At 47.8% G+C, this 20,433-nt stretch overlaps 1 protein-coding gene across 5 annotated transcripts in view; it reads left to right on the forward strand.

The window, feature by feature from the left end:
* The window catches only part of TTLL13 (tubulin tyrosine ligase like 13), a 653,894-nt gene that overhangs the window by 207,537 nt on the left and 425,924 nt on the right, over window positions 1-20,433 (forward strand). The gene's annotated exons all lie outside the window — the stretch shown is intronic.

The following is a 20,433-nucleotide window of genomic DNA, read 5'->3' on the forward strand; positions in this document are numbered from 1 at the left end:
CTCAGACGCACTTTGGCTCTTTCTTCCACCTCGCTGAGGCAGATAGCTTGTCTGGTGGGTCTCTTGTCCTTGTGGATCAAAGCTATCGTCCCGGCCCACTCCACTACAGGTTACTACACCGTCTGAAAGCCTTCCATCTCCGCAAGGACCTGCAATGTGCAGACCAGGTTCCCCTCACGGAGGAGGTTCGCATGGAGATGAGATGGTGGCTCGACCACATGAAGGCCTGGAATGGCAGAGCCATTTTTGGCTGTGACACGGATCTAGTTATAGAGTCCGATGCCAGCAAATCAAGCTAGGTGGCTCCTTGAGGGGACTCCTTAACTGGCGGACAGTGGTCTGCCATAGAAGGTCTGCTGTACATCAATTATCTGGAATTGATGACGGGCACCTTTGCAATACAGTGCTGGACCAAGGACAGGTTTATCCTGCAACGTCTCAGTGGTGCCTTATATCAACCATCTTGGGGGTACGAAGTCCAAGGCGTTTGCGGATTTGGCCAAGGATCTGTGGACCTTATGTCTTTACCACAGCATCTCGGTGACGGCGGAAACCTCCCAGGAGTGTCCAAAGTAGTGGCGGACAGGTGTTACAGAAGTTGGCTGGACATGAGCATGTGGCAGCTTCAACTGCTGGTTTTTCAGCAGTTGAACAACATGTGGGGCCCGTTCTTGGTGGACCTTTTTGCATCTAGGCTGGAACACCAACGCCCAAAATCCTACAGTTTTAAGCCGGACCCTCTAGCGACCACCACATGATCATGAGGCTCACAACTCATATTCGCAGGCAGCAAGCGAAAGTGGTGCTGCTCCTTATTGGAGGTCGCAAGTGTGGTTTCCAGTTCTTCTGGAACTTTCTTGGGATTCTCCAATCCTTCCACCCGCGATCCTTTTCTTCTGAGGGATCCTCAAGGTCTCCCTCACCCCCTCCTCCAGCAGGGGAGAATGCCTCTAATGGCCTGGCGGATTTCAGGCATCACTGGAGAGTTGACGGACTATCGCAAGAAGCTCAGAAATTGCTTGGAGCAGCGTGGCTGGACAGCACCAACAAGAGATACAGATCAGCCTAGGCTCGAATGGACGGTTAGTGTGTTTAGAACAATTACGATCCCATGGGGTGCGAGGTGGTAGCTGTCCTAAACTTCTTGGCATCCCTAGCTTCTTAGGGTTTAGCTTATCGGACGATTAATTCCTATCGTTCAGTGATTTTAGCGGGCCATATGCCGCTCCACCCTATGGTTCGTAAACTGCTGAGGGGAATACACTTAACGCTTCCCCCGGAACCTAGATATTCATTTCTTTGGCATGTTAACAAGGTTCTCCACTTGTTCAAATCCTGGCAAGCCAATAGATTTTTGTCCCGAAAAGAACTTCCAGCAAAGCTCCTGTGCCTCATTTCCTGTTGCAGGGTGTCTGATGTTCAGGCTCTGGACATCTCAGGCCAAGTCGATACCCCGCAGGGATTTACCTTCCACAGCATCCGCAGAACTAAGTCGGGCTCTAGAGTGATATCGTATCCAGTCTTTGATAGTTCGCCCAAGTTGTGCATGGTCAGATGCCTTAAAGAATACAAGAGCATGACGGAGGAGACACGGTCTCCGGGTAAACAGCAATTGTTGATTTCCTTACGAAAGCCCTTCAAAGCAGTTACACCACCGACTATAGCATGCTGGATCCGATGGGTGATGCAAGAAGCGGGCATAAACATCTCGCAGTTTGGTGCCCATTCGGTGCGGTGAGCCATGGCGCCAAAAGCTTTCTCCCTGGAAGCCAGGCTGAAAGACATTTTGAACACAGCTGACTGGTCATCGAATTCGATGTTCAAGTGGTTCTATTTCTAACCAGTCGTGGATATGGCCTCGCTAGTGGTGGATAAGCTTTGAACTAGCATAATCCTCACCTCCTTTCCTGACATAGAATGAAAAATGTCCTAGTAGTCATGACAGAAAGTTTCAATTCTTTTAAGGACGCGGAGGCAAGGATTTCCCCCTCCCAGGGCTCTAACGATCTCCTTGCTCCCACCCTTTGTGGCTTCATACTTCTTACTGTGGGGATGGTGATTCTTCTTATGGTATAAGTATGTCTACCTTGCCTCATTTTGTATATCTTACAGAAATGTGTGTTCTCTTTTGGTCATCAGGTGCTTATGCCTTGTTGTATTGACTGTCAGAGTCATGGAGAATAGAGTCATGGTCCTTCTGGTTGATCTGTTTCAGGTTCCGAGGGTGCCAAAAACAAATGATCTGATGCAAGGTTCTTCTGGCCGCAGTCTCGAAAGAGGAGTTGCCACAGGAAGCACACGCACTTGGGGATGACGGAGGACGCTGATTGGTGGATGTTATGGACTGCCTAAAGCACCATGGGAGTGCTAGTGTTTTGTTTGAATGTTAAAGTTGAACACTACGGGCTGTAAGGAATAAAGGAAGTTACAGCATAATCCTCGCCTCGGCGTCCTTAGTAGAATTTAAACTTTCCGTCATGAGTACTAGAAATTTTTTCATTCTGACTTCAATGGGCATCCAGGGTACACTACTCGGTCCAGAAGAGATGTGGCCAAATGTCTTGTGAAGATGGTGTCTGTGGAGCTGCTTTCACTGGAGCAAGAGGCAATGTTGGTACGTCTGTTAAAATAGCATTACCAAGGTTAAGCCTAGATATTACAAAAGCATGTGCTGCAACTCTCAGCGAGAGTGGGATAGTAAATGTTTGTTTATTTATAGTCAATATTATGCTATGTTGCTAATGTTTGGTTGAAGTAAGTAGGTGGTGAGGGGAGTAGCAATTCTAATGAGAACGAAATAGAGGAGGAGAAACCTTCAACCTTCAGCTGATCAATGAGTGCCAGATCAAATTTGTTTTTTTGCACTGGTGTGAGTAGGAACTCGGTTGGTGGATTTAGCATCATGAAGTAGTTACCCACCTACATTTGTAATATCCTCAATCAAGAACGAGGAATCAGCATGTCTTTGATCAAGGGTGTTTTCAAATACAGTTTCCTTTTTTCCACATTTTGATGTATGGAAACACCCTCCCCCGTAGTAAAGAACTCATTAGATTAACAACTTGAAACAATTTAATCCCAAACACACTTCTTAAGAAATGTGACTGGAAAGGCAAAAACTTGATATGGGGAGGTGGCATGATGCTGTGCTGAATGACTTGCTTATATTCTGCCTACTAGTGATTGCTGGAATTATCCTGTCATTCCCAAAGGAAGGAGACTCATATGCGCTGACAGGTAGGAATAAAAGACAGACCCCTGGCGCTGGTGAGGAGAAGGTAGAAAACAGTGACACAGTAAATAAAATGACCTTCATGGTGATTCTTGTACTCGTCCTTCCCCACGTATGGCAGATAACACATGTAGAATTTGATTGTGGCGTTTGGGTGGCGCACAAAGTGTAGAGGCGCCCTTGCTAATGGACAGCTTATTTTATAGACATTTTATATGACCCTCCTTGCCTGTCACTTTCAACTCTAAACACGTTATAAGGAAGGAGAGCAAGAGCTAAGTGTACCAGAATCACTCCGAAGATAATTTTTCCTGTGTTGGGCCACTTACTGCCTGTCCCTTTTCCTGGATTTGCTTGGATACAGATTATGTCAATTCTCCATCAATTGTTTTATTTTTACATCTATTACAGTTTGTCATTTTGTGTATCAAAGAGAATTATTATCTTCTTCATGTGGATCACATCAAATTGGCCACACATCTCCTTCTCTGAGCACTCCTCTTTCTATTTGGCATTTTCAGGTAAGTCTTAGTTCATCCTTGATAAACTTCAGTCAGTCTTTAGAGGAATAAACAATTCCAGCATTTTGACAAAACAAGAGTGGCCCTGACTCTCGTGTGATAAAGACACAGAAAAGAGGAACAGACATGAATAGGCAGTGAAAACTGATTGCGGTCATGAGTTAAAGGGAATTCTGTCCCTTAGAAAAATGTGCTGCAGATGTCTAGGCAAGCAACATGTCCCAGTACAAACTGCACAGACAGAAAGCACCAAAATACTTTTTCATTCTGTCATTTCTATGAAAATAAGCTCCATCATACTTGTCATTTGTAGCCCAAGGGCAGAAAAAATGTGTCAACATCGAGGGAAAAGAGTTGTAATCTGGCCACCCCTCAATGGACCAGTGTTTTAAAGCACTGTCTTCCAAAGGATTAACCCAGTCAGAGTTCTGATGACAAGCTGGAAAACCGAAAAGAACTATACTTTACACCAGTCCATTTAGCTCATTTAGAGTCCCACAGTGAATATCATTTGTCACATTCACAGTCAAATGCAAAATGTACTTGGACCCAGCTTTTTTTCTCTGCTCATCCTTCCACATATTTGGGTAGAAGGATTTGCACTGAATTAACTGCTGTTGAGTGCGTCCTCGTTTTTGGACACAATGGAAGCCATTTCCTTTTATTTGTGTAACAAACACAGTTCTAAAAAAGAACCTGATATGTTTCGGTTTGCTGAAATGCATGCAGAAGGGCACTCGGCCCTTTTGCATCCCCGGGGACCGGTCCGCCACCCCCCATGGCTTCTTTTAAAATATGTGGGGGGCAAGCCCCGGGGACTAAATGTAAATTTGGGGTTCCGTTACGGACCCCCGAGCCCCGGGGGCCATCACCTTCCTGGGGTTGTGCATATGATGGGAGGGTGGCCGCGCGGCCCCCCATTCTTGAAGCCTGTGATGGCCCTGGGGACCGCCACCCGCCAGGGCCGGCTCCTGCAGTGTCCCGGGGCGCTCACCCCTGGGACACTCCTGTTTGCTAAGGCAGGGCGGGAGCCTTATGGCTCCTGCCCTGCCATAGCAAACTGTGGTTTGGATTTTGGAAGAGAGAGCAGGAAACCTGCTCTCTCTTCCAAAATCCAAACCAGATTGCTTTTCCACACGGGGAGCTGCAAATCAGCAGCTTCCCGTGTGGAAATGCAATGCCGGCTCCCGCAGGAGGCGGGGCACCAGCTGGGACCGTGGGGGCATTGGGGCTCCCCCCACGATCCCCGACGAGAGGCCAGGCCCGGGGATGAGGTCCCCGGGGCAAGGAGTGGCCCAGGAGGGGGGCCACATGGCCCCTTTCCCCCATTGTAAAATTGGCCTGAGGCCTGAGAAGGGGGGCCATGCAGCCCCCTCCAAATATATTTCAGGAAAAAAAAAACACTGGCCATGCCCCAGGGGATGGGTCCCCGGGGCTGAATATGGCCTTGGGAGGGGGGGCCACGTGGCCCCCTTCCATTTAAAAAATAAAAATAAAATAGGGGTCAGGTCTGGGGGGATGGGGTCCCCAGGGCCCATAAAATAGGAAAGGGGGGTATGCCACACAGCTCCCCTTTTAAAAAAAAAAAAAAAGACCGACATTGCGGAGGCCCCGCCCCCTCCCTGCAACACTCTGCAAACGTGCCCTGTGGCGCGTTTAAAGTTCGGGAATTAATTCCCCTTCAACACTGGGGGTCCCTGGGGGCCAACTAGCCCACTAGGTACCTCCAGTAAGTGCCACAGGGCTGCGTTGCAGAGAGGTGGTCCAGGCCACACCCCTTTTTAGACTTCTCTGCAATGCAGCTCTGTGGCACTTACTGGAGGTACCTGGTGGGCTAGTTGGACCCCAGGGATCCTCAGGATTCAAGGGGACTTTATCCCCCAACTTAAAACGCGCCACGGGAGCGTTTGCACAGTGATGAAGGGAGGGGGCGTGGCCTGAGGTGACATGTGTGCAAACACGCCCTGTGGCGCGTTTTAAGTTGGGGCATTAATTAATTAACAGGCCTGTGTTGCATAGAGGTGATCCAGGCCAGGCCCCTTTTACTCCTCTCTGCAACCCAGCTCTGTAGCTTTTACTGGAGGTACCTGGTGGGCTAGTTGGACACCAGGGACCCTCAGGATTCAAGGGGACTTAATCTCTCAACTTAAAACCTGCCACAGGCGTGTTCGCACAGTGGTGAAGGGAGGGGACGGGACCTGAGGTGACATGTGTGCAAACACGCCCTGTTGTGTGTTTTAAGTTGAGGAATTAATTCCCGTTCAACCCTGAGGGCCTCTGGGGACCCACTAGCCCACCAGGTACTTCCAGTAAGCGCCACAGACCTGCGTTGCAGAGAGGTGGTCCAGGCCTCGCCCCTTTTTAAACCTCTCTGGTGCTTACTGGAGGTACGTGGTGGGCTAGTTGGATCCCAGGGACCCTCAGGATTCAGGTGGACTTAATCCCCCAAGTTACAACACGCCAGGGGGCGTATTTGCAGAGTGATGGAGAAAGGGGGCATGGCCTTTGTCTACCTCTCACCAATCCCACTGCGTAGGGCTTACTGGAGGTAAAAGGTAGGCTAGTTGACCCCTAAACGACCCACAGCAGTGAAGCAGACTTCAATCCCCATCCAAGAGCATGCCAGGGAGAACATTTGTAGAGTGGTGGGCAAAGTGGGCGTGGCCTGATACGAGTACTTACCAATGCTGCTGTGTGGGACTGACTGGAGGTAATAGTTTGGAAAGTTGGCCCCCAAGGATGCAACCTCTTGTTACCTCCAGTAAGTCCCACACAATGGGATTGCTAAGACGTCTTCGGAGGCCATGGCCCCCTTCCTCTAACACTCTGCAAACATGCCTCGTGGCAGACTACGGGATGGGCGATGAATTCCAATTTAGTCCTGAGGGAGTCTGGTGGCCAAGAATCCCTCCTGGTATCTCCTGTAAGTTCTACGCAGCAGAATTCCTGGTCGATGGTTGGACGCCCAGCACCCTTTCTCCACCACTCTGCAAACGCGACTACTAGTTAAAGTAGCATACTTCTGCACCCCTGACTTAGAGGTAGTTTTAATCCCCCTGCCCTATTATGTACTAGGGACTTACAGAGGAGGTCATGCTAATCACAGGGGTGCCCCAACGCATAGTGTTCTCTAGTGTATGTAGGTGTTTTCACTGTCTTCTAAGTGTCTTTTAGCATAGCACTGTCTCTAGGACTGGTTAGTCAGAGTCAGTTACTACCAGTACCCGTCTGAAAAAGTTATGGGCACAGGATGATTTTGCAACAAGGCCTCTTTCTGCTCCTCTGTTGGTTCTTTCTGCACATATCTTGCCTTTTCCTGCATTTTTCTTCGTCTTTGTGGACTTCTGTTGCTTCTTTTGGCATTTCTTTTGCTTCTTTCTGTGCGTTTTTTCTTCTTTCTTCACATGTCCTACCTCTGTAGGCATAGTTAGAAACTAGTATTTAAAAAAACCTTAGAAATTCACCGGAAAAAACATAGGTTTCAGGCACATTATAGTTAGAAATTAGCATTTAAAAAGCCTTTAAAATTCACTGAAAAAACATAAGTTTCAGGCACATTATAGTTAGAAATTAGCATTTGAAAAAACGTTGAAATTCACTGAAAAAACCATAGGTTTTAGGCACGTTATAGTTAGAAATTAGCATTTAAAAAACCTTAGAAATTCACTTAAAAAACCATAGGTTTCAGGGGCATTATAGTTAGTTGGACATTTCACTCGTACAAAACCAGTGAAATTCCCCCGTTATAGTTAGTTCAGCTAATGACGTCACATATTACATCATTCATGACATGGTCAATGACATCATCCAGTGACTGTGTGTTTCTCTAAAGTTTAAATATGTTTTATATAAATATTCCAAGGTGTATTGAAGAATGAGTGGGTGTATAAGTGTCTGGATGGAGGATTTAGTATGTGCATGACTAACTGTATAAGTGAGTGATTAAATGTGCCCTAATGAACGCATGGGTTAGTGACTAAACTGTCTGAATGTGTGTATCAGTATGTCTGTTGTTGTGTAAGCTGCTGCATGTGTTGGTCAGAAGCTACATGAGTGTCTTTATGGGTTACTGATTGGTTGCCTGAGTATTTGTATTGGAGACTGAGTGTCTGTGTGGGTGGGTGGGAGGTGTGTGACTCTGCATAGATGTGTGAGTGGTTGATTCACTGGGTGTATGGGTTCGAGTGCATGTGGAAACAGCTGTATGGGCGGGTGAGTGTGTGTATGGGTGTGTTGATGAGAGATTGGATGTCTCATTGGTACATGTCCAAGTAACTACATATGTAGAAGGCATTGTATGTGAGACTTGGAGTATATAAATGACTATACGTGAGAGTCAGTGACTGTGAGAGTGTCTGTATGGATGAGTGTGTACTTGTATCAGTGATTGTATAAGAGAGTAAGTATGTGTTAGTATATGTTTGAATAAGTGAGGTGGTGTGTGTGTATAACTGTATAGGTGAGGAAATGGGAGTGTGATTGATTCTTTGCATGACTGACTAGGTGTGTGAGTAACTCCATGGATGAGTGGCGGTGTGTGAGTGTCTGTATAGGTGTATGAGTGCATATGATAGTGTTGTATTGATGAGTGACTGTATGTATGAGTGATTGTATGGGTGAATGAGTGGATGTGTGTGTAGACCTAAGTATCAGTGAGTGGGTATGAAGTAACTAGTATTGGTGTGTCTATGGTTTCAAAAATGGTAGTCTGTATTTTAGAATGGGTGTAACAAAGGTTATATTAGGGTGTGAAGAGGTGCATCATATTATCACCTGATGATGTCATCAGTGATGTCATTTGAGATGTCATCAGTGATGTCATCAGTGATGTCACTGACCATGTCATTAATGATGTAATATGTGATTTCATCAGCAGTGCATTGCGGGGGCGCGAGTTATAGTTAGCTAAACTAACTATAACAGGGGAATTTCTATGGTTTTGTACGAGGGAAATGTCCAACTAACTATAACGTCCCTGAAACCTATGGTATTTTTAGTGAATTTCCAAGGTTTTTTAAATGTTAATTTCTAACTAGAACATTCCTGAAAACTATGGGTTATTCAGTGAATTTCAATGGTTTTTTAAATGCTAATTTCTAACTATGCCTACAAAGTTAGGACATGTGAATAAAGAGGAAGAAAAGCGCAGCAAGAAGCAAGACAAATGCAGAAAGAGGCAACAGAAGTCCAGAAAGACGAAGAAAAGTGCAGGAAGAAGCAAGAGATGCGCAAAAAGAACCAACAGACGAGCAGAAAGTCCTCCTGTGCCCCCAACTTTTTAGTGACGGGTACTGGTGGTAACTGACTCTGACTAACCAGGACCAGAGCAAGTGCTGTGCTAGAAAAATCTCTTAGAAAACAGTGAAAACACCTACATACACTAGGGAACACTATGTGTCGGGTGCCCCTGTAAAGAGCATGACCTCCTCTGTATTTGCCTTGAGTTAGTGCCTGGGACATTACATGAGTACATGGGTAGTGACTGGATGATTAGAGTGCTGCAAGGACAGTGCATGGTGATTTTATAACTGCTTGGGTTTTGGGGATTTTATAACTGCTTGGGTTTTGGCGGAGTGATTGGATAAGTACATGATGCTGGATGGGTGATTGGAGGAGTGCATGGGTAGTGACAGAGGGATTTCTAGAGCGCATGGGTACAACCTGGGTAATTGGAGGAGTGAGTCAATACTGTGTAGGTAGTTAGAGGTCTGCATGGGTAATGCACAGGATTGTAGCAGTGCATGTGTTAGTGCCTGGGTCACTCCATGAATACATGGGTACTGACTAGAAGATTAGAGTACTGCAAGGAGAGTGCATGGTGAAGTGCCTGGGTTTTGGCGGAGTGCATGGGTAGTGACAGGGCAATGGCTGGACTGCATGGGTTCTGCCCAGGGTATTGTAGCAGTGCGCAAGTTAGTGCATGAGTCATTGCATGAGTTCATGGGTAGTGACTGGATGATTAGAGTGCTGCAAGGAGAGTGAATGGTGAATTTATAAGTGCTAGGGTTTTGGTGGAGTGATTACATAAGTACACACATGTCCCATCAGGCCCTGTCCCCTCCCTTCACCACTGTGCAAACGCACCCTCTGTCGGGTTTTAATTTGGGGGATTAATTCCCCTTGAATCCTGAGAGTCCCTGGTGGCCAACTAGCCCACCATGTACCTCTAGTAAGCACTGCAGAGCTGCGTTGCAGAGAGGTGTCAAAAGGGTTGTGGCCTGTGAACAGCTCTCTGCAACGCAGCTCCCTGGCGCTTACTTGAGGTACCTGGTGGGCTAGTTGGCCCTCAGGTACCCTCAGGATTCAAGGGGACTTAATCCCGCAATTTACAATGCGCCAGGGGGTGCATTTGCACATTTGGTATGTCAGGGCCCGCCCCTTCCGTGCACCACTGTGAAAATCCGCCCCCTGGTGTGTTGTAAATTGCGGGATTAAGTCCCCTTGAATCCTGAGGGTCCCTGAGGGCCAACTAGCCCACCAGGTACCTCGAGTAAGCGCCAGGGAGCTGCGTTGCAGAGAGGTGATCAGAGGCCACGCCCCTTTTTACACCTCTCTGCAACTCAGCTCTGTGGCGCTTACTGGAGGTACCTGGTGGTCTAGTTGGCCCCCAGGGACCACGGGAAGCCTGCTGGAGTAGCCGGGGGTAGGCTCCCTTGGCTGCTGAAGACACAGGAGCCTCATAGGAGGTCCGGGTGGGACCGGACCTCCCTGAAGCGAAACCACTCACCTGCAGGAGCAGCCCGGGTGGGCTCCCCGATCTGCCATGAATCCCCTGGGAGTCCGGGCCCCCCCCAATGAACCGCATCCAGTCACCTGGAGGTCCGGGTGGGACCGGGCCCCCCATCAAGAACGGGAGACGCGGTGAAGCCACAGTGAGATCGCGGCTCCCTCCGAAGCAGCGGGGGAGCCGCTACTATAACATGCTGCATCACCCATAACTTCCTGGTTACGAGAGCTGCGTCCATTGACTGCCTCGAGACCTCGCTGATGCGACTTGTGTTTAACAAGATACGATCTGTTAAACACCGATCAAGACGCCCAAACGGGAACCAAAGAAATTCCATAAGGCGTAACTGACCCGACCTGATGGCAACTCTATTGGTCCTCCGCTGCTCCTAAGGAGGCCTGCCCACTGCTCCCCAGTCCTGATGAAGACCCGTCTGTAAGGGCCAACTACCCTACATCTTGCTAGGGTCGAAACGTAGACTGCTCTCTATAATCTTACTCCCAAGGTTAATCGAGATTCGAACAGCCTGAAAGAGGAGATATTGTTTGTTTTTCCAAAAAGTGTGATTTAATTCCGTTCTTGGCTCCGACTTTGGGAGACCATTTCAGAATGTATTGAAACTATTAATCAATGATGTACAATTGACGATTCTTTATACATTTTCACTTCTGTTCACCCAACTCCCTCACAGCACTTTCCCTTCCCCCCTACCCCATGTGGGCACAAATTGTTTTATAAAGCGTAAATAACTTTACAGAAAATAGCGTAACCATGAAGTGGTTGATATAGGTACTTTGTGAATTAAAACATCGTAACCTCATTTGTTTGTTCCTCTTTGATTCTTTTTCTTTTTCATTCTATGCTCCTTACTATATGTAAATCACTGTATAAGTCCGGGACCCCTTTGTCCGTATGAACAATTACCCAGGTCCCAGTGACTATTTTGGGTCGAACCCTGTTTTTGTACAGCATCACCCATAATGTCTTGCAGGCCAGGACCGGCCTGCAAGGGCAACACAGCGTTTTCACAGCTTGTATTGGCCCCAGGAGAGCGGGGTCGCCACCATACATGTGCCAAGGTGCTGGGGGAGCTGCTGGAGAAGCGCAGGCTCCCCCCAGCTCAAAGAGTCACCCTAAGTGTCTTAGGGATTTAAAGTAACCAACCCCTCAAGGGCTCAGCCAGTATATAATAACTTCTAGGGTGGAACTTTTGTTCTTCAGCTGAGGGTGTTTTGCCAACTGCATCATGGAGTGAAGGGCTGAGTTTCCATCGATGCCCACGACCCGGGTCCGCCATGTTGTTGATTCTTGTCATTTCCTTTGGTCCCTTGGATTCCATCCTGCTGACCTTCAGACATTTCACTTACGCTGGACTGCCTTATCTCTTTCTGCCCCTCAGGTCCCCCTCTCTCCTCTCACCAATCTCAGCCTCTAACTCTTCTCCCCCACATACCGCTCTCTACCCCTTTTTATTTTAATTTTTTAATTTTTTTTATTTCTTTTTTCACTCTGTAAATATGTGATATATACTTGTCCAAGCCGAATCGCTGGTAAAAGGGTATCCTGAGAACAGCTACTATTTGTATATATATATATGTATATGTATATATAGCTAACTCTAACCACCAGTATATGTAGTAGACCTTTGTACTCACTACCATTCCTATGTGATTCTTAGAGTTAATCCATTTGTATCTCATCCCTGTGTGACTTTACAACTTGTACATTTGCAATTTTTTTTCCTGTTTGTATCTTTTATGTAACTCATGTAATCCTAAGTCCTCATGTATCGCAACTGGTTCTTTTGTAAAGCGCTCTGACACCTTCGGGTAATGTTCGTGCTATAGAAAATCGCATTAAATAAATAAATTAAGCTCAACCCAATTCTATGAGATTCTGGAGTTAATTTAGAGAATAGGGCTAACAGAATAGCATTTTATCAATGTATTGATTTTTAGAAAATTGCATACAATACAAATATTAATGATAGAGTTAAAGATTGATGCATATTAGCCATTGATCTTTTATGTGTGCAATACCGTATTAAATGGGAGAAAAAATGTTTGCCCATTCTGTGGTCTTTTGAAGGTCCATAGATCACTATTAGTTTTCCTTTGGGTAGGACACACTTATAGGATGTTTGATGGTGTGTCATGAATTAAAAAGCCACCAATTAAGATTTGATAAAACTATCAACTAACTACCAACTCATGACCTGTTTCATTGCTACCACTTTTGGCTAAAGTCACTGAGAAGTATGTAACCCGACAGTTCTCCATGTTCATCGAGGCTAAAGATCTTCCTCATAGGACACAGTCGGGTTTTCCCCCATCCATTAGTACGGAGTCAGCCCTGCTGTTAGCCTCGAAATCCATTCTCCAAATCTTGGACACAGCCGCTCTTTTGATGCTAGATCTTTGTGCGGCATTCAGCACTGCTCATTGGACGTCTGCGGTGATGAGGTTTGGAGCACATGGCTGTATGGTGGGTTTTCCTTCTTTTTAAAAGGACACACCTTCCAGGTGTGTCAAAAATTACACCACTCTAAAGAATTTCATCTGTCAGAGAGAGTACCTCATGGCTACTCCCCGAGTCCAACCTTATTTGAGATATACATGCTCCCTCTGGCTAAGATTTTTGAACAGCATGGGTTCACAGTGATCACTTATGCTGATGATACTCAGCTGATCCTCACCCTCTTCCAGGATACTGCAATTCACCAGTATTGGATCTTTCATAGATTCACATTCATAGCAGTATGTATCACTATTATAGCCTATAATGGCAATGAAAAAGTCAGTTTAATACCCTATCTATGTCTCTTTTAAAAAAGGACCAAACTTGAACTATAACTAATCAGGCAACAGCACCCTCTAGAACATTCCCAACAGAGGCTGAGTCCCTCAGATTAGCTACCGCACGTCGTGTAAAGGGAGTCTCCCTGAGCTCTGCTCAGTTTCTTCAGCTATTATTTCTTTTTGGATCATTCAAGATTATATTTTGCATTTAATTTCTCTGACACTGGCACTAATATGTCAGAGTAGCAGGAAACAAGGTAATGAACTCCAAAACATGTCTAACCTTTTCCTCAAAAACTCTCACATTCAGAGAGATTAGGCTAATATTGGGACTACAGAAACTTAAATCGCTTCTGATGAGGACAGTGAGGATACCTTCACCTCATAGAAGATGTCAATAGGAGAGGTCTCCCATAGAGTCTCCAAAGGGTGCGTAGAAAAGCCATAAAAAAAGACTAACTATGAGTCTTGATAAGGCACTTCTCACAGAGAGAGAGCGACAATTGTAAAAAACTTCCTCAGAGGCAAACCCTACTACAACTCCCTCTTCAGCCCCGATACTACATCAGGGAAATCCTCATAACCTGACAATGAGGCATCTATGTCAAAACTGCAGTCAAAACATCGTTAACAACCATGTTGACTATTACTGCCTCACCAATAATGGCCTTGTCTATGATGGCATTGTCTTTGATGGCCTCATCTACGACTGTCGCCTGCAACAGCCTCTTCTACGACAGCCTCTTCTACAAATGCCCCATCTATGATGGTCATCTACGACAGCCTCATCTACGATGTTTGTCAACAACAGCCTTATCTATGACGGTCCTCTACGACGGTCATCTACGACATCTTCGGCTATGACAGCCTCATCCACAATGGTCGTCTATGACGGCCTCATCTCCAACGGTCGTCAACAACAGCCTCATCTACGATGACCGTCTATGACAGCCTGATCTACGATGGTCATTTATGATGAACTTCTACAACAGCCTCATCTACGATGGTCGTCTACGACGGCCTCATCTGCAATGGTCTCATCTATGCTGGCCTCATCTACAATGGCCTCATCTACAAATAGCCTAATCTGCGGTGGCCTACTCTGCAATGGCATCGGCTATGAGAGTCATCTATGAAGGTCGTGGATGACAGCCTCATCTACAGTGGTCATCTACGACGGTTGTCTACTACAGCCTTAGCAACAATGGCCTTATCTACGAATGGCCTCCTATACAATTGCCTCCTCTATAATGGCCTCATCTTCAATGGCAACGTCTGTGACAGTTGTCTAAAACAGCCTTGTCTACGACAGCCTCATCTATGATGGTTGTCTCTAACGGTAGTCTATGATGACAGCCTCAACTGCGATAACCCCACCTAAATGTAAATGTAAATGTAAATGTATAGGCATTTATATAGCGCACTACTTACCCGGAGGGTCCCAAGGCGCTTCGACCGCTGCAAAACCCTTCCTGGCTTCCCTGAGAGATGGTCCCTTAATGGGTATCTCCAGGGTGAGACCAGGCATCCCCGGCGGTCTGGTGGGGCCGTTAGTGAAGATGAGGCAAGCTAATGCCCAGAGTTGCCGAGTGTGATCGCTGATCAGAGTGGGCACCGAGGCGAGAGAATTATCGAGTCCGCTGACCCTGGTCCAGAAACCTGCCGCGCCGGGATTCGAACCCTGGTCCCGGGCCGTCCTCTGCTCTCGGGTCTGCCGCCTCTAACCAGTGAGCCACACTACTTCACAAGGATAAACATATCTACGATGGCTCGGCTGCGGTGGCCTCATCTGACTGCACCCTCTACAACTGCCTCGTCTACGGCGAAGGCCTCGTTGACGGCAAACATTGTTTTTTTGTTTTTTTTAAAACCTTTATTTATGAAATGCACAATACACAGCGTCTGCCTACAACCCCGCAGGGCCGGCCGCTATGACATACAAGAGGAGGATAAAAAGGAAGCCATTCGGACAGAACGCTGTTAAAGCCATCTATAAGCAAGAAGTATACTGTGGAGTAGCGAGCGATAGTATGAGGATAGAGAAAGGTTTAATTTTATGATTTTGTCGAGTACGAATTATAACACTACAAGGAGAGTAGAGGCTACTAAATGACCAGGATAGCTATCATCATTCGAAAAACACTGAACCCCGACCCCGAAGAGTAGAAGAAACATAGAAGAAGAAGAAGAAGAAGAGAAAAAGAGAAAGAGGGCCATAGAAACAAAGAGAGAACATAAAACACAACCCATCCCCCCACCCTGCATACCAGCGGAAGGCCACGGCCCACCCCCCCCCAATAGGCATGCCTGTCGCCCCAAGAGAACCCCCAAGTGGGAAAGAGAATAAAGAGAGTGAGAAAGAACATCCCACTCCCCAACTCCCAGAAGAGGAGGGAGGAGCCAAATTCGACATATTCCCGGTGCCCCCGGCCCTATAAGCATCCCCTCCCCGAAAGTACCAGATGCAAAACAGTAGTGGCAAGCGAAACTGCAGGTGGGGAAATCAAATCAAAATCTAGGAGTAAATCAAACCAAAGGCAGTATCATGCTCAGACAGTGATAGTCCCAGCTCAACCATCTCATACACCAATAACAAGGAAGAGCGATTTAGCCCCGGCCTAATCCCGGGTACGTCCCCGAACGGAGTTCCTGGAGATAGCTCGCCCCCCGGAAAACAAGAAACAACATGGCAGCATATACTAGATAGTCAATGGAGGGCCTAACATTATTCTTCCCGGACATACCCGCCGTGCAGTCTCTCCCCACTCCGTGAGATAGTAGAACAATAGCAGTCTTAATTACGATAGAGACGGGGTGGGTCATTGCGGTGCGCACAATCCAAAGCGTAGCAGAAAAAGTTCCAATCCGAGTCCCATTAGCTCGTCAGTCCCGATATACACACAGAGGTCTTCAGCCCTGGCCAGAGCGCAACAGTCCCCTTGCGCACCTCAATCGAGGAAAGCCCAATCCGTACAGAGTCGGGATAGAAAATGGCCACTGTCGATGAGGAAAGAGGAGATGGGGACAAGATGAAGGTCCCCAGGCGGCAGCCGCACCACAGGCAGACAATAGAAACACCCCCACATACAATGACGGACATACCTTCCGTTGCTGGGAAAAAGGCACTTGAGAAGCAGCAAGCTCAGGGGGATACAGTTTCCGAGTAAATGGAGGTTGGGGAAACAGTAACTTTTCCATAGTCAAGATCTCGGACTCCAGCGGTACGTGCAACAATGTATCTCCGGTACCAATGCCGGACTGCCATTCACGGGAGTCGCGATGTAGGCTGACATTCCGCACCTCCACGTCGATGCTCGGACTCACGACTTCCCCCTCCGTGCACGTAAAAGCTGAGTCAGTACATCGCTGAGGGGCGGCCGGTCGGACCCACTCCGTCCGCCATGACATGGTGTCTCCCGTCATGTTAGCTAGTGCTCGCAATTCCGCCCTGAGGTCAATCAATGCCATGAGAACATCACGGCAGGTCGGCTCCATCTGCAAATTGTTCCGCTCCGCAACGCGTGTCAATGGACGCTGCACCGAGGTCCATTTAACGTCTGGAAGGGGTTCGCTGGCGCGATGCGGACGGAGAGTCTCCACAGCAGGGAGGGCAGCCGCCATTTTCGGTGCCTGGTGTGGCGCAGTATTGAGGGGGGACAAAGACAGTCTCAGTGAGTTTGGGATCAGGCAAAGGTACCGCTCGAATCCGGAGCGATGCGAGAGGAGAATCACTGCCGCCGCGGTGCAAGTCTGGGCAGTCCTGGGGTGATCCACTTACTTCGGACGGTGCGGGTCAGCCCAGCCAGGGAGACGACAACAACAATGGAGGGCTGCGCCCTCAAGCACCGATCACGCGGGCTGTGGCGCAGGTGATGCAGGGCGGACCCATCCGACTCATCAAGCAGCGTTGCTTCCAGACAGTGGATCCCCGCTTCCAGGACTCAGCGAAAGCCTGCCGGTCCGAAGGTCCATGGCGGCCAGGAGCAGCACTGGTCTCAGCGTCCGAGCATGGAGTCCCGCCAGACGCGACAATATCTTCAAAAAACCAGCAAGTAGGGACCTCGACGGAGCACCGGGAATATCAGTACGGTAGCAGCTTTGGTCCACTGCGGTGCAAGGCCGGATTGGAGACCAGGATATAGTCACAGAATATACCGGCTTGCGGAGCCGAGAACCGAGCGTCCGTTCAGGTCGCCATCTTGGCTCCTCCTCGACGGCAAACATTGTTGAGGTCAGCCTAGTCATCTACGTCCACCTCGTCGACTACAATCTAGATGGCAATATAAACAACAAAAGCACTGTAGTCATCAACAAGAACAAAAGACACATAATCCATGTGAGAAGTTAGCCTGGCATATGATGTCCACTAGTTCTAGTGGGCACCGTGCACCAGTCTAATTGACCCTTATTGATGGTGGTTGTAAAGTCAACCTTATAGAAAGCTATCCTAGTGGTAGCATGAACCGGCAGTCTTCAGGCTAAGACTTCAGTAGGCGAGTTAAGCAAGTTGTTTTACCATATATAATCCCTTGAGTACCAAATGAAAGGACACCACACAAGGTATATATCAAATATATATGTATTTAATCTAAACACAACCTCTCTGCACTCTTTATAAGGTTAGAGGTAAAAATACAATACAAGTCACACAGTTAATATACGATAAGTTGCACAGTATACGTTATGCCCTAGGAGCCTCACAAACCATATACTAAGAAAGTGGTATAAGTACCACGTGAGAGTTAGAAAGCAGGCCTGCGGCCTGTGGAATCGCTGGGGCTACACTAAACAACCAAGGGTTAGGAATTAGGAGGCCCAGGGGAGACGCGGGCAGTGTCTAAAAACAGACGCGGATTACCATTCACTTTCTATGGGAAACAAAGAAGTTACAAATTCACAATTTAAGGACACTTCCGGATGAACTAGGACGGAACCCTTTTGAACTAGGACGGAACCCTTTTAAACTAGGACACTTCGAGAGACAAGACCCACGAGAGCACCGGAGTACCCGTGTTACCTCACCCAGGGGAGCTGGGTGCATAGGTGTCTTTTCGTGTCCGGTTTCGTCGTCGTTTCCTATGGAGAACTGCAAAGAAGTGCTGCAGGCAACCAGAGGAAAAGTGTCCGGGTGGATCGGAGATGTGAAGAACCTGAAAGCAGAGGGAACAGAGTCTGGGTCACTAGCCAGTGACCAGGAAGGTACCAGGAAGGAACCAGGCAACGTCGGGTGCTTGAAAGTGAAGAAGGTGAGTTTGTCTCTTCAGCCATGAGGTCCAGGAGGCACCGACGATGAGCAGGCGCTGGATTCAAGCTGTCCCATAATGGATCTTGATGACTGCGGTGTCGGTATCCGGATTGGACCCAACAAGCCTTGGCAACCGCAACCCACACAGGATGTCGAGATTGGCTCTGTTGCAGACCAGCAAGATCTGTGGCGCTTCTCCTTTTCAGGGAAGCTTGAGCAAGCCAGGAGAAACCAGGAAAGCAAGTCAAATTCAAAATGGAGTCATCAGGGCGCTCACTAGCCAACAGACTAGGAACCGGGAAGACGTGTCAAGCTCAAATGCAAAGTCGGGGCCCACAGGACACTCGCGGAGTGTGGTGGCCTGGGCTTCAGTGCAAATGGTGCTCAGGGCTGGGGCTTCTCGTATCCAATGTACAACTTACTGAGGCTTCAGGAAAGGAGTGCAGGTAGCAAAATGCAGGATGTCCAAGATGTCCGGTCCCACGTCTCTCGTGTCCGCCACGGGTCTCAGCTTTGCTATGGATGTGGGTCAGGTCAGAGAGTCTGGAAGTCCAGTTCTTGTGTCTCAGAGTCTTCAGGTTCCGACGGGAGCCTTGAAATTGCAGACCGGCAAAGATGCTGTTGGTGCTGTTTTCACAGGGTGGTCACTTGTTGACCACAAGGGAGATGTCTTCTGTCTTCCAGTCAGAATGGAATGTCGAAGGTCCAAGATATGTCTTTCAAAGATTCGTCCAGGATAATCCAAAGTCCTAGGGACACAGCTCCTATACTTATACTAAGAATGGGGGCTGGATTACCTGACTAGGTCCCTCCTATGGGTGGACCTGAGAAGGGGGTGGTTACACCCCTTTCCCTTTGTTCAGTTTTGCACCAGTGCTGGGGCTGGAGTGCCCCAGCAACTGGTTTGAACCGGGCTTTGCATGGAGCACCTTGTGTGCCCCAGGCAGTGTCACTGAATTCAGCCCTCCCTGCCCCAATACACAAAACCCCTGTCTGGGGAGGTGCCAGCACCTCCCTGATCCGGAAGCCTATTGTCCAGGCCTCCCCTGCTTGAGTTTCGTCCAGCAGCAGGAGGTCGGACTCGTGTTTGTGGCAGCAGCATCCATTTTGTGATGCTGAGGCTCTGTTTAACTTTAACCGGGTAAACCAGTAACTACATGTCTTCTCACTCTAGAAGGGTGGAATGCAAGGGTGGAATGCTACCCCCGCCACCAGAATTGGCGCGGGGGGTAGTATTCCAAAGTGTTTGACACTTTACATGACAGGTTTTGATTAACCGCGAGGATTATAATGCCCTTAAGAGTATATGGTATGGCTATATCATAGAACAGCTATAAGGAGATGGTTCCAAAACCTGCAGAGGGGCTCAGCTCATGCCTGGGCACCCTCTCACATAAAACCAAGCACTCTGCCACCAGGATTGTCGAGGCCTACCATAGGAGTGGCTTATAGATGTATATGTGTCTATATGTAAAGGTAGATTTAGGTATACTATATCTAAGTAAGGGGTGATTACACCACCTTACCCAGGCTGTGTGAACAGACCTGTGGTGTCAGTTTGGGAGGCAAACCAGGGGTGGCAAAATACATGCTGCAGCCCCTGGTAGGCCTAGGGTACACCTATGCCCTGGGTACCTATGGTACACTATACAGGGGCTCACAAGAGTGGCCCAGTAATTAATCTGGTATGTACCTAAAGTACATGGTATCAATTTAGAGAGAGAACAGCTGGGCTGTGGGTCTGATTAGCAGGCCCACAGCCACACTAAAGACGAAAAACCAGAGAATCACAGCAAAAAAGTGGGTGCGAACATAGGGAGCAGACCCTACTCTCCTACAATCCAGGATAACTTAATTTCACAAATGAATGGTACTAATATGAGCATGTCTACAACAGTCAGCAATATATG

The sequence above is a fragment of the Lissotriton vulgaris genome, chromosome 2_1 (assembly GCF_964263255.1).
Source record: "Lissotriton vulgaris chromosome 2_1, aLisVul1.2, whole genome shotgun sequence".
Classification (NCBI taxonomy): Eukaryota; Metazoa; Chordata; class Amphibia; order Caudata; family Salamandridae; genus Lissotriton; species Lissotriton vulgaris.